An 11320-nucleotide genomic window follows, 5' to 3' on the forward strand; every position below is an offset into this window, starting at 1 on the left:
TGAGAAGGCTTGGAGCTAATTGAAAGGTTGGATAGAAATATGAATGCATGGTACAGAGATTTGAAGAAATATATTCTGATTAAACTTGATAATATTCATAAGCATTGTGAGCTATATGGTTTGATAGCTGATAAGAGATAAGAGCAGAAATACCTTATAGCTCAGTTAGAGAAACTGGTGAAATAGGAGGAATTTAAATAGAAGCAGAGGGCAAACTAAAGAAATCCTTAAAGGGGATTCTAATACTAAATATCTGCATGCTAAAACAATTGGTAGACGCAGGAAAAATGTGAGAACTTCTCTGGACCAAGTTGAAAGGCTGATTGAAGGAGACAAAGATCTAAGAAACTATATTAGTAATTTTTATAAGAACCTTTTTGGTCTCCCTGAGGTTTCTACTGTATATCTTCATATAGAGAATCCTCAAACATTCCCTACAAGAGCCGCAGATAAGCTAACTACACAATTCTTTTTAGAAGAAATTAAAAAGTGGTTTATGATATGGCTCATAATAAATCACATGGGCCTGATAGTTTCAATGCCGAATTCTATCAACATTTTTTGGCGTTGGTAAAATTTGATCTGAAAAACTTGTTTGATAATTTTCGTGAAGGCAAGTTGGATATTTCCAGACTCAGTTATGGATTATTACCTTGGTACCTAATACTAATGATGCCAATCAAATCCAAAAATTTAGACTAATTTGTCTACTTATGTTAGTTTTAAGATTTTTACTAAGGTTTCCGTGAATAGATTGAAGTAAAAGATACCCGAGGTGTCACTACAGGAATCAATTGCAATACATTTCAATTAAATTTGATTGTGTGGTTTAGATTAATAAAACATGAACCAAAATTAAAATTACATACGACTTATTATATTGATTAGGTATAGTTGTAAAAATAAGATAAGTAGAATAAAATAAGGATAATATTTTTCCATGCATGGTTGCATGTCGTGGTGGGTCTTTTCCCATGGATGGTTAGATATTGAGGTGGTCCTGATCCCATCCATTTAGATATATTATAACCGAGCACTTTTCCTGCCCTCTCAGGCCATCAACGTTCCTAGCCGTTCGATCATCACTTTTGAGCATTTTTGGCCGTTAGATTAGGTGTGAATCGCATGTAATCTGGCTTCGCTCGCAATTAACGATCGACAACCGTATTGGGCCGCTGCTCCGGTCACTTTTTTGAGCGCCTCGCGTTAAATTGGGCCTAACGGGCCTGTAGCAGCCTTTCCCGAGCGAAGACAGAAATAGAAAAAGGACAGACGTGAATTCTCAAAAAAAAAAGGACAGACGCGACCCTCCTTTCGTTCTCAAGGTCGCACGCTCCCACCCCCACCTGGCGGCTGGGAGCGACCGATGCGAGAGCGACGACTCCGACGGCGTCCCCGCTGGGTTCGGACAGAGGCGACTCACTCGAGCGATAGGGTCACGTCTCCGAGCAACGCGACGGGGAGCGCTGGTGGGGTTAAAAATGAAGCATCAACCACAATTGGAGTCGATTCGCCGGTGATTGAAGATGCAAATCGTAGTTGATGCAGCCAATTACTGGCAGTAGATGCTCTGGCCATCGATAATTGCAGGTCGGTTACTACCCCGATTTATCTTCTTCATTTACTCGACGCTCGTGTATATATATCCACAGTGCCTCTGATCGTTCCCCATTCCCCTTATTACATCTGTACCTCCTTCTCCGGCAGCCATGGTTGGCGTGTAGGTCGAGGATTCATCTTCCCCTTTCTGTCAGTCCTCCACTCTCTCCTTCGAATTCCGATGGCTCGTGATTCATTAAGTTTTTAATTTCTGGGAATCTCTTTTGCTGGACCAGAAATTCGAAGGCACATCCTCTGTATCTATACTGGTGAGAGAACAGTTTGAAGCTAATATTCATTAAAATGCAACATTTTGATACTCTGTCATGCTAGCTTTATCGAGTTAATTGTAACACTTCACACGCCATATGTGCTTGCCTTATTGATGCTCAATTTGGAATTGTTTTTATGTGGTATTAGTGATGTATAATTGTACTTCTTTCATCCTAGGTTGAACTGGGATGGTACACCAGAGAAATCTCTTCGTATTTCACATGCAGACATGCTTGCCTTTTACTACATCCCTGAGCAGAAGCTCATATGTGGGCCCCTACTCATGTTGAGCCACGAAGCAAGGAAGGATGAGTGGTTGAACTACTGATCACATGGTCCCTCTGATTTAGTATGTAAGTTGCCTTTGATCCCCGTTTCACGTTGTGACCGATTTGGTGATGAGGTTTCTTCTGATATTTTTGGTAGGTTTGTGGTTGTTTCAATCGATTAGGAATAAGTTTATCTCAATGAGGTGATGTTTCAGGATTCAACCCGTTGTTGGGGAAGAGACGTGAGATCGTATCCAACATTGTGACCAGGTCGAGGGATCAATTCCTTTGTGCTATCGCCAGGAAATAAATTGACCTGTCTCTCGTGAGAAATTTCTCCTATGAGATTTAATTTCACATATTCAGTACATGGACGGCTAGGTGATTTTGTGGCTGCTTGCTACAGATGATTTGTCCCTACAAATTTTTAGGATTCATGGGCATTGACCCTGATCAAGGCATATAACATGGAGCGATCTGTTAATGCCGTTGGCATATCTTCTCCACTTGGTCATGTATGCTCCTGTATCCCAGACTTCAGTCATATCACTGCCCATATGCGCAGGTTCCTAAGTTGTTGTGAGCAGTTCTGCATACAGTGTGATTTTGAACACTGATGATATTTTTAAGTGGGTTCGTTCCATGCTAAAAAACTGTATCTTCCTCATGTGTAAATATTTGAAGATGACAAGCACTCATGATATGTCGCTTTTTCCATTTGCCTTCTGATTTTTTTTCTCGAATTGGACTGCATACTCTTTGATTGTACATAATTTAGTCTTCACCGTCACTTTCTTCTGTCCTGTGCCCATATAGTTCACACTTTCAAGTCTTGAATTCTTGATGCCTTTAGCTTTGCTAAGGTATTTTTGTCAAATACTCCCTCTGTAAACTAACATAAGAGCTTTTAGATCACTAAAGTAGTGATCTAAACGCTCTTATATTAGTTTACGGAGGTAGTACAAGAGAGTAACCAATGATTCCCTGTGTAGGTTTTTTTTGATAAAATAACAAGCACAAATGGTTATGCGATAAGATAGATTTGTGTGAAGAGACTTAGTTTTTATATGGTGGAACATTGCCACTGTAATTCTTTTGAGGTACATTATGCATGCAGATTGTATCCTGACCTGTGCACAAGACCTTGCTATTTCTTCTAGGCTTCAGTCGAAAAAATTGGAATTAAAGGCATTTTGTATTGATGAATGCATCGGAATTTAATCCTGATGGTCAGATTTATGTTCTTATTCCTATATTGTTTTGCATTTATATGGTTATATCAATCTTACGCATTTTCCTGTTGACACAGTACAATTCATGTTCAAATATGGATCCAGTAAAACCGGAATGACCAAAAGAACTCAAAAAGTAGTTGATTTTTGTTAAGCATACTGCTTTTTTATTTTAGAATTTAGTTTTGAAAATGGAGAGATATACTGTGCATTTTTTTGGTTTCCAGGATAAGGGATAGCATGAGCCTGACAATGACAAATTAATTTGTGAGCCTCCTTCCACAAACATCTAGCTGTATCAAGCACCAACCTTAAGGACGTGTATCAAGCAATAGCTCGTAATTTGTCCTTGGAAAGTTGACGAAACTCAGCCGTCATTTTCAGTTGCTCCTATGCAAATAAAGCCTAAATTTGCACCTTTTGATGCTGGTGATTATCAGAGAAAGCAGATGCACTGGAAAGTTTATACAGAACTAAGCTAGAGAGAGCAAGATTTTATATGAAATGTTAAGGTAAATGAAGCATTTCAATAGCCATAAATTTGATATCTCCCACCAATTATTGTTACAAGGATATCCATTACTATATGCAATGACCTATTTCCAGAATATATTTTGAGTCCGAACTGAGGTTTTATTCTACATTACAAGGATGCTAATTTGGTGGAAATCAGGAAGCAAAGCTATGCCTGCACATATGGTTGATATCAAAATTATCTACCCCTCCTTTTGACGTTAAATAGCTGACACGTGTTTTACTGCCCTGCCTATACTGTGGTGTATGATATGCTCACTTAACATTAGGTGTATGCATGTAACCAAAACCTATCACATATCAGTATACCTTGGTCTATTGTTTTGGATGGTACAAGCTATGTAAATTCTACTGGGTCATACAGTGCTAACTTGTGTTTCCAACAAACTTCAAAGTAGAACGTGAGCTGTTAGATTGTTCTGCTGCATATAAAATATTGCCTGCAATACTATAGTTAGTCTACATCGAACCATCTGGCTGATGCTATTTCTCAATGTTAGAAGAATTATAACAATAGTACAAAACGAGTTCGCAGTGTTACCTGAAACTTAGTGTGAAATACTCCAAATATTTTTGTTGCCTATTAGTCCATATATTTATAAAATTCCTCTCTTTGATTACTAACAATATAATAGACGGGTGCAACAACGCGCGCCTTCATGGTCTAGTAATTATATGATGGTGTGACATGCTTGCATGATGAGATAAATAAGTTAGTGGGATCACTCTCTAGGTATATATATGATACATAGGTGGGAGGTAATCTCAGCAATTCAAACTATTTTAGTGAAAAGGTAGATTCATTATGGATGGATTCTGATTTTATATGAAGTTTTGAATAGCATTCATGTCAAAAATAAAAGTGCTTTGGTTTTTAAAGTTGATTTTGAGAAAGGCACATGACAAAATTTTATGGCCTTTTGTTATGCAAATGATGAAAATGAAAAGATTCCCTGATAACTAGATAGATTGCATTATGCATACCATTAGAGGGAGCATGTTGGGGTTAAGATCGATGATAATATTGGAAATATTTCTCAACTCACAAAGGGTTGATACGTCTCCAACGTATCTATAGTTTTTGATTGTTCCATGCTATTATATTATCTGTTTTGGATGTTTTATATGCATTAATATGCTATTTTACATTATTTTTGGGACTAACCTATTAACCTAGAGCCTAGTGCCACCTTCTGTTTTTTTTCTTGTTTTTGAGTTTTATACAAAAGGAACATCAAACGGAGTCCAAATGAGCTGAAAATTTACAGTGATTTTTTATGGACCAAAAGAGACCCCCGAAGCATCGGAGCTAGACGAGAAGAGTCCCGAGGAGTCCACAAGCCAGGGGCGCGCCCTACCCCCTGGGCGTGCCCTGAGGGCTTGTGGGGCCCTCGAGCACCTCCTTGACTTGTTTCCGACGCCAAAAATTCTTGTAAATATAGAAGCCTCCAGAAAGAAACCTAGATTGGAAGTTCCACCGCTGCAAGCCTCTGTAGCCAAGAAAAACCAATTGGGAACCCATTTCGGCACCCTGCCGGAGGGGGAAACCATCACCGGAGGCCATCTCCATCATCCCGATGGTCTCCATGATAAGGAGGGAGTAGTTCACCCTCAGGGCTAAGGGTATGTACCAGTAGATATGTGTTTGATCTCTCTCTCTCTCCCCCCTCTCTCTATCTCTCTCTCTATCTCTCGTGTTCTTGATTTGGCACGATCTTGATGTACCGCAAGCTTTGTTACTATAGTTGGATCATATGGTGTTTCTCCCCTCTATCTTCTTGTGATGAATTGAGTTTTACCTTTGAGGTTTCACTATTATCGGATTGAATACTATTATGGATTTGAGAACACTTGATGTATGTATTGCGTGGGATACCCGTGGTGACAATGGGGTGTTCTATTGATTCACTTGATGTATGTTTTGGCACTCAACTCGTGAATTCCCGAGGTGACATTGGGTAATCTATGCATAGGGGTTGATGCACATTTTCATGCTTGTTTCTCTGGTAGAAATCTTGGGGAACTCTTTGAGGTTTTTTGTGTTGGATTGAATATTATGAATCTGAAGTTGTTTGATGCATATCATATAATTGACCACGGATACTTGTGGTGACATTGGAGTATCTAGGTGACATTAGTGTTGATTGATGTGTGTCATATGGTGTTATTTTACTACCAACTCTAGGGCTATTTGTGATACTTATAGGGATGGCTCAATAGATTGATCAGAAAGAATAACTTTGAGGTGGTTTCGTAACCTACAAGCAATTTCATCTTATGTTCTCCACGATAGGAACTTTGTAGTGACTCTTTGTTGCATGTTGAGGGATTGTTATATGATCCAATTGTGTTATCATTGTTGAGAGAATTTGCACTGGTGAAAGTATGAACCCTATGCCTTGTTTTCAAGCATTGCAATACCTTTTTTGCTCATTTATGTTACTTGCTACCTTGTTGTTTTTATATTTTCAGATTACAAAAATCTATATCTACCATCCATATTACACTTGTATCACCATCTCTTCGCCGAACTAGTGCATCTATACAATTTACCATTGTATTGGGTGTGTTGGGGACACAAGAGACTCTTTGTTATTTGGTTGCAGGGTTGTTTCAGAGAGACCATATTCATCATACGCCTCCCACGGATTGATAAACCTTAGGTTATCCACTTGAGGGAAATTTGCTCCTATCCTACAGAACTCTGCGCTTGGAGGCCCAACGGGAGTCTACAAGAAGAAGGTTGCGTAGTAGAAATCAAGGGTTGGGACAAGGAGATTATCTGTCTCCTCTTATCTTTGATTTAGTTGTTAACACCATAGCTATGCTATTAGAGGGGTGCTTGAGGAATAGACCAAATTGGGGCCGATATGTTGCAATATGTGATGACGCCATTTTACCTCCACAAGAAAGTTTTGTTAATGCACACAGTTTAAAATTCATTCTCTGCCTGTTAGAGAAGATGTCTAGCCTAAAAACCAATTTCCATAAAAGTGAGCTTTTTCTCTCTTCGGTGAAACCATAAAAAAGCAAGTGATTTTGCTACTATATTTACTTGTTCTACATGATCTCTACCTATGAGATGCCTGGGACTTCATGTTGATGAAACAAGGATTAGAAATAAACACTAGAAAAATACTGAGGATGTGATTGAGAAAAGATGGAACACCTAGCAAGGCAGATTCCTTGATAGTGGCGCTCAAATTACTTTAATTCGGTCCTCATTATCATGCATACCCCACATTCATTATGTGCTTCTATGTGCTGCCAATTGGTGTAAAAAAAGATGGACTTCTTGAGAGCCATACTTTGTGGCAAGAAGTTGGTAAAAGAAAATACCATCTAGTTAAATGGTAGAGGTTTGGAGACCTAAAGACCTTGGTGGTCTGGGTATTCAAAATACCGAGTCAATGAATCAAGCTCTAATTTCTAAATGGCAGTGGAAATTATATATTTATGATGGTGCCTAGCAAAAGATTTTCAGAAATAAATATATCAAAAACCAATGTGTGTCTGGGGTCAAACATAAGCAAGGAGACTCATAGCTCTGGAGTGGGTCGTTTAGATTCAAAGAATATTTTTTCTCTTTGTGTAAGTTTGGTAACGGATAAAATGTGAGGTTTTGAGAAGATTGGTGGATGGGAGATAAACTTCTTAAGCATAACTATCCTAGAGTCTATGATGTGTGTTTTGATAAAACATTTCAGTTGCTGATGTCTTAAAGGGATCGATACTATTCTCTTTAGAAGAACTTTATGGGGTTCTCCTTTGGAACTATGGAATCACATTAAAGATGCATGTGATGGGTGTATGCTTCATGAACAAGAGGATACCATCGGATGGCCCCTTGACAAAAAAAGCATGTTTATTCTATATAATCTTTTTATAGAAACTTGATCGAAAATGGAGCTAATTATACACATAAATCATGGTTTTTTTATGATAGTGCCCCTGTTTCCTTAGTTATGCTTAGTTGCCCCCACGCTCTAAACTTTTGGTCACTTTTCCCCATCATTTTGTCTAAAACTCTCACAAATGGTCAAACTGGACGTTTGCCATCGGTTCAATGGCTTGATCGTTAACTACTGACGAGTGGGGACGCTTAGGGCCCGGTCCTCCTTTGACCGCTATCTGCTGACAAGTGGGGCCGCAAGAAGACACGTCAGAGCAGCTAGTCTGAAACAAAATGAGCCACTCCCGCACCACCTCTTCCGCCACCGCCGTCGTCGTGCCCTCCACTCTCTAACCCTATTTCATTCGTCGGCGACACAGCGCCTCCGGCGCATCAAGTTTTATATGCATTAATATGCTATTTTATATTATTTTTGGGACTAACCTATTAACCTAGAGCCTAGTGCCACTTTCTTTTTTTTCCTTGTTTTTGAGTTTTATACAAAAGGGACATCAAACGGAGTCCAAATGACCCTCCTGACCTAATTCTTTCGCCTATATGTTCCCATATATCCCCACACCACCAGAAGCATCCACGAAACACTTTTCCGCCGCCGCAACCTTAAGTACCCGTGAGATCCCTTCTAGGGACCTTTTCCAGCATCCTGCCGGAGAGGGATTCGATCATGGAGGGCTTCTACATCAACTCTATTACCCTTCCAATGAAGCGTGAGTAGTTTACCACAGACCTACGGGTCCATAGCTAGTATCTAGATGGCTTCTTCTCTCTCTTTGATTCTCAATACCATGTTCTCCTCGATGTTCTTGGAGATCTATTCGATGTAATACTTTTTGCGGCGTGTTTGCCGAGATCCGATGAATCGTGGATTTATGATCAGCTTATCTATGAATATTATTTGAATATTCTCTGAATTCTTATATGCATGATTTGATATCTTTGTAATTCTCTTCGAACTATCGGTTTGGTTTGGTCAACTACATTGGTTTTTCTTGCAATGGGATAAGTGCTTAGCTTTGGGTTCAATCTTGCAGTGTCCTTTCCGAGTGACAGTAGGGGCAGCAAGGCATGTATTGTAGTGTTGCCATTGATGATAAAAATACGAGGTTTTCATCATATTGCTTGAGTTAATTCCTCTACATCATGTCATCTTACTTAATGCGTTACTCCGTTCTTTATGAACTTAATACTCTAGATGCATGCTGGATAGCGGTCGATGTGTGGAGTAATAGTAGTAGATGCAAAATCATTTCGATCTACTTGACACAGATGTGATGCCTATATTCATGATCATTGCCTTAGATATCGTCATAACTTTACACTTTTCTATCAATTGCTCGACAGTTATTTGTTCACCCACCGTATTATTTGCTATCTTGAGAGAAGCCTCTAGTGAAATCTATGGCCCCGGGGTCTATTTACCATCATATAAGTTTCCGATCTACAATATTAGTTTCCAATCTACTATTTTTGCAATCTTTTACTTTCAGATCTATAAACCAAAAATACCAAAAATATTTACTTTATCTCTATGATATCTCAGTTTTGCAGGTAACCGTGAAGGGATTGACAACCCCTTTATCGAGTTGGGTGCAAGTTTGTTTGATTGTTTGTGCAGGTATTCGGTGATTTGTGCGTTGTCTCCTACTGGATTAAAACCTTGGTTCTCAAACTGAGGGAAATACTTATCTCTACTTTGCTGCATCACCCTTTCCTCTTTAAAGGAAAAACCAACGCAAGCTCAAGAAGTAGCAGGAAGAATTTCTGGCGCCGTTGCCGGGGAGATCTATGCCAAGTCAAGACATACCAAGTACCCATCATAAACTCTCATCTCTTGCATTACATTATTCGCCATTTGCCTCTTGTTTTCCTCTCCCCCACTTCTAAAACAATTTTCGAAAAGATTCACCCTTTTTCTTTGGCCTTCTTTCCGTATGTCTTTTTGCCCGTTTGCTATCTTTGCTTGTGTTTCCATGTGCCTTCTATTTGCTTGCATCTTTGCTTGCTAAAAATCTATTGGTACAGATCCACTTAAAGTTTTCTACTTGGATCATCTTTGATCCATATGTGCTCGTGCTGAAACCCCGACTAGTTTAGCTGAGGGGAAATCTTTAGATGAGCATGCTCATTTTGTGCGTCATTGTTTGTGTGAAAAAGGGAAGCTCTTATGGAATCAAATAAATTGTTTGCTATGCTATGCATGGAATCTTTGTGAAATTTGTGATTTTACTTGTTGCTCTAAGAACCCTAAAAAAACACCTTCCCTACCTATGTGAGTTTAATGATAATGAAATCTTATCTTCTTATGAAAAGGGTGTTTATAGTTACTATGATATTGAACAAATTGAAGAATTTGTTGCTTTTAAGGGTGCTTATTATTGGGAAACATAGTAATTTCAAAATTTTCCTACGCACACGCAAGATCATGGTGATGCATAGCAATGAGAGGGGAGAGTGTCGTCCACGTACCCTCGTAGACCGTAAGCGGAAGTGTTATGACAACGCGGTTGATGTAGTCGTACATCTTCACGTTCGACCGATCCTAGTAGAGCTTCGAGGATGAGTTCCGTCCGTGATCTGCACATGTTCAGCTCGGTGACGTCCCACAAACTCACGATCTAGTAGAGCTTCAAGGATGAGTTCTGTCAGCATGACGGCATGATGACGGTGTTGATGAAGCTACCGACGCAGGGCTTCGCCTAAGCACCGCTACAATATTACCGAGGTGGATTATGATGGAGGGGGGCACCGCACACGGCTAATAGATCAATGATCAACTTGTGTGTCTATGGGGTGCCCCCGTCTCCCGTATATAAAGGAGTGGAGGAGGGGGAGGGCCGTCCCTCTACTATGGCACGCTCTAGGGAGTCCTACTCCCACCGGGAGTAGGATTCCCCCCTTCCAAGTAGTAGGAGTAGGAGAGAAGGAAAGGGAAGAGAGAAGAGAAGGAAGGAGGGGGCGCTGCCCCTCCCCCTAGTCCAATTTGGACTAGGCCTTGGGGGGGGGGGGCTGCCCTAGGCAGCCCCTCTCTCTCCCTTAAAGCCCAATAAGGCCCATGTACTCCCTGATGAATTCCCGTAACTCTCCGATACTCCGATAAATACCCGAACTGCTCAGAACCTTTCCGATGTTCGAATATAGCCTTCCAATATATCGATCTTTATGTCTCAAACATTTTGAGACTCTTCGTCATGTCCCTGATCTCATCCGGGACTCCGAACAACCTTCGATACATCAAAACACATAAACTCCTAATACCGATCGTCACCGAACGTTAAGCGTGCGGACTCTACGGGTTCGAGAACTATGTAGACATGACCGAGACATGTCTCCGGCCAATAACCAATAGCGGAACCTGGATGCTCATATTGGTTCCTACATATTCTACGAATATCTTTATCGGTCAAACCGCATAACAACATACGTTGTTCATTTTGTCATCGGTATGTTACTTGCCTGAGATTCGATCGTCGGTATATCAATACCTAGTTCAATCTCGTTAC

General features: G+C 40.1%; 1 long non-coding RNA gene across 3 annotated transcripts; it reads left to right on the plus strand.

The window, feature by feature from the left end:
* Nucleotides 1–1306: 1306 nt before the first annotated feature.
* On the plus strand, nucleotides 1307–5018 carry LOC119341175. 3 transcript variants are annotated; one of them, XR_005164944.1, is made up of 5 exons: nucleotides 1307–1590; nucleotides 1708–1868; nucleotides 2050–2225; nucleotides 2357–3885; nucleotides 3980–5018. It is a non-coding gene; the product is annotated as an uncharacterized LOC119341175 (long non-coding RNA). The 3 variants fall into 3 exon arrangements; XR_005164945.1 differs by having other exon boundaries at nucleotides 4024–5018; XR_005164946.1 differs by having other exon boundaries at nucleotides 2357–2656; nucleotides 3601–5018.
* The last annotated feature ends 6302 nt before the right edge of the window (nucleotides 5019–11320 follow it).

The sequence above is a fragment of the Triticum dicoccoides genome, chromosome 7B, assembly GCF_002162155.2.
Source record: "Triticum dicoccoides isolate Atlit2015 ecotype Zavitan chromosome 7B, WEW_v2.0, whole genome shotgun sequence".
NCBI classification, from domain to species: domain Eukaryota; kingdom Viridiplantae; phylum Streptophyta; class Magnoliopsida; order Poales; family Poaceae; genus Triticum; species Triticum dicoccoides.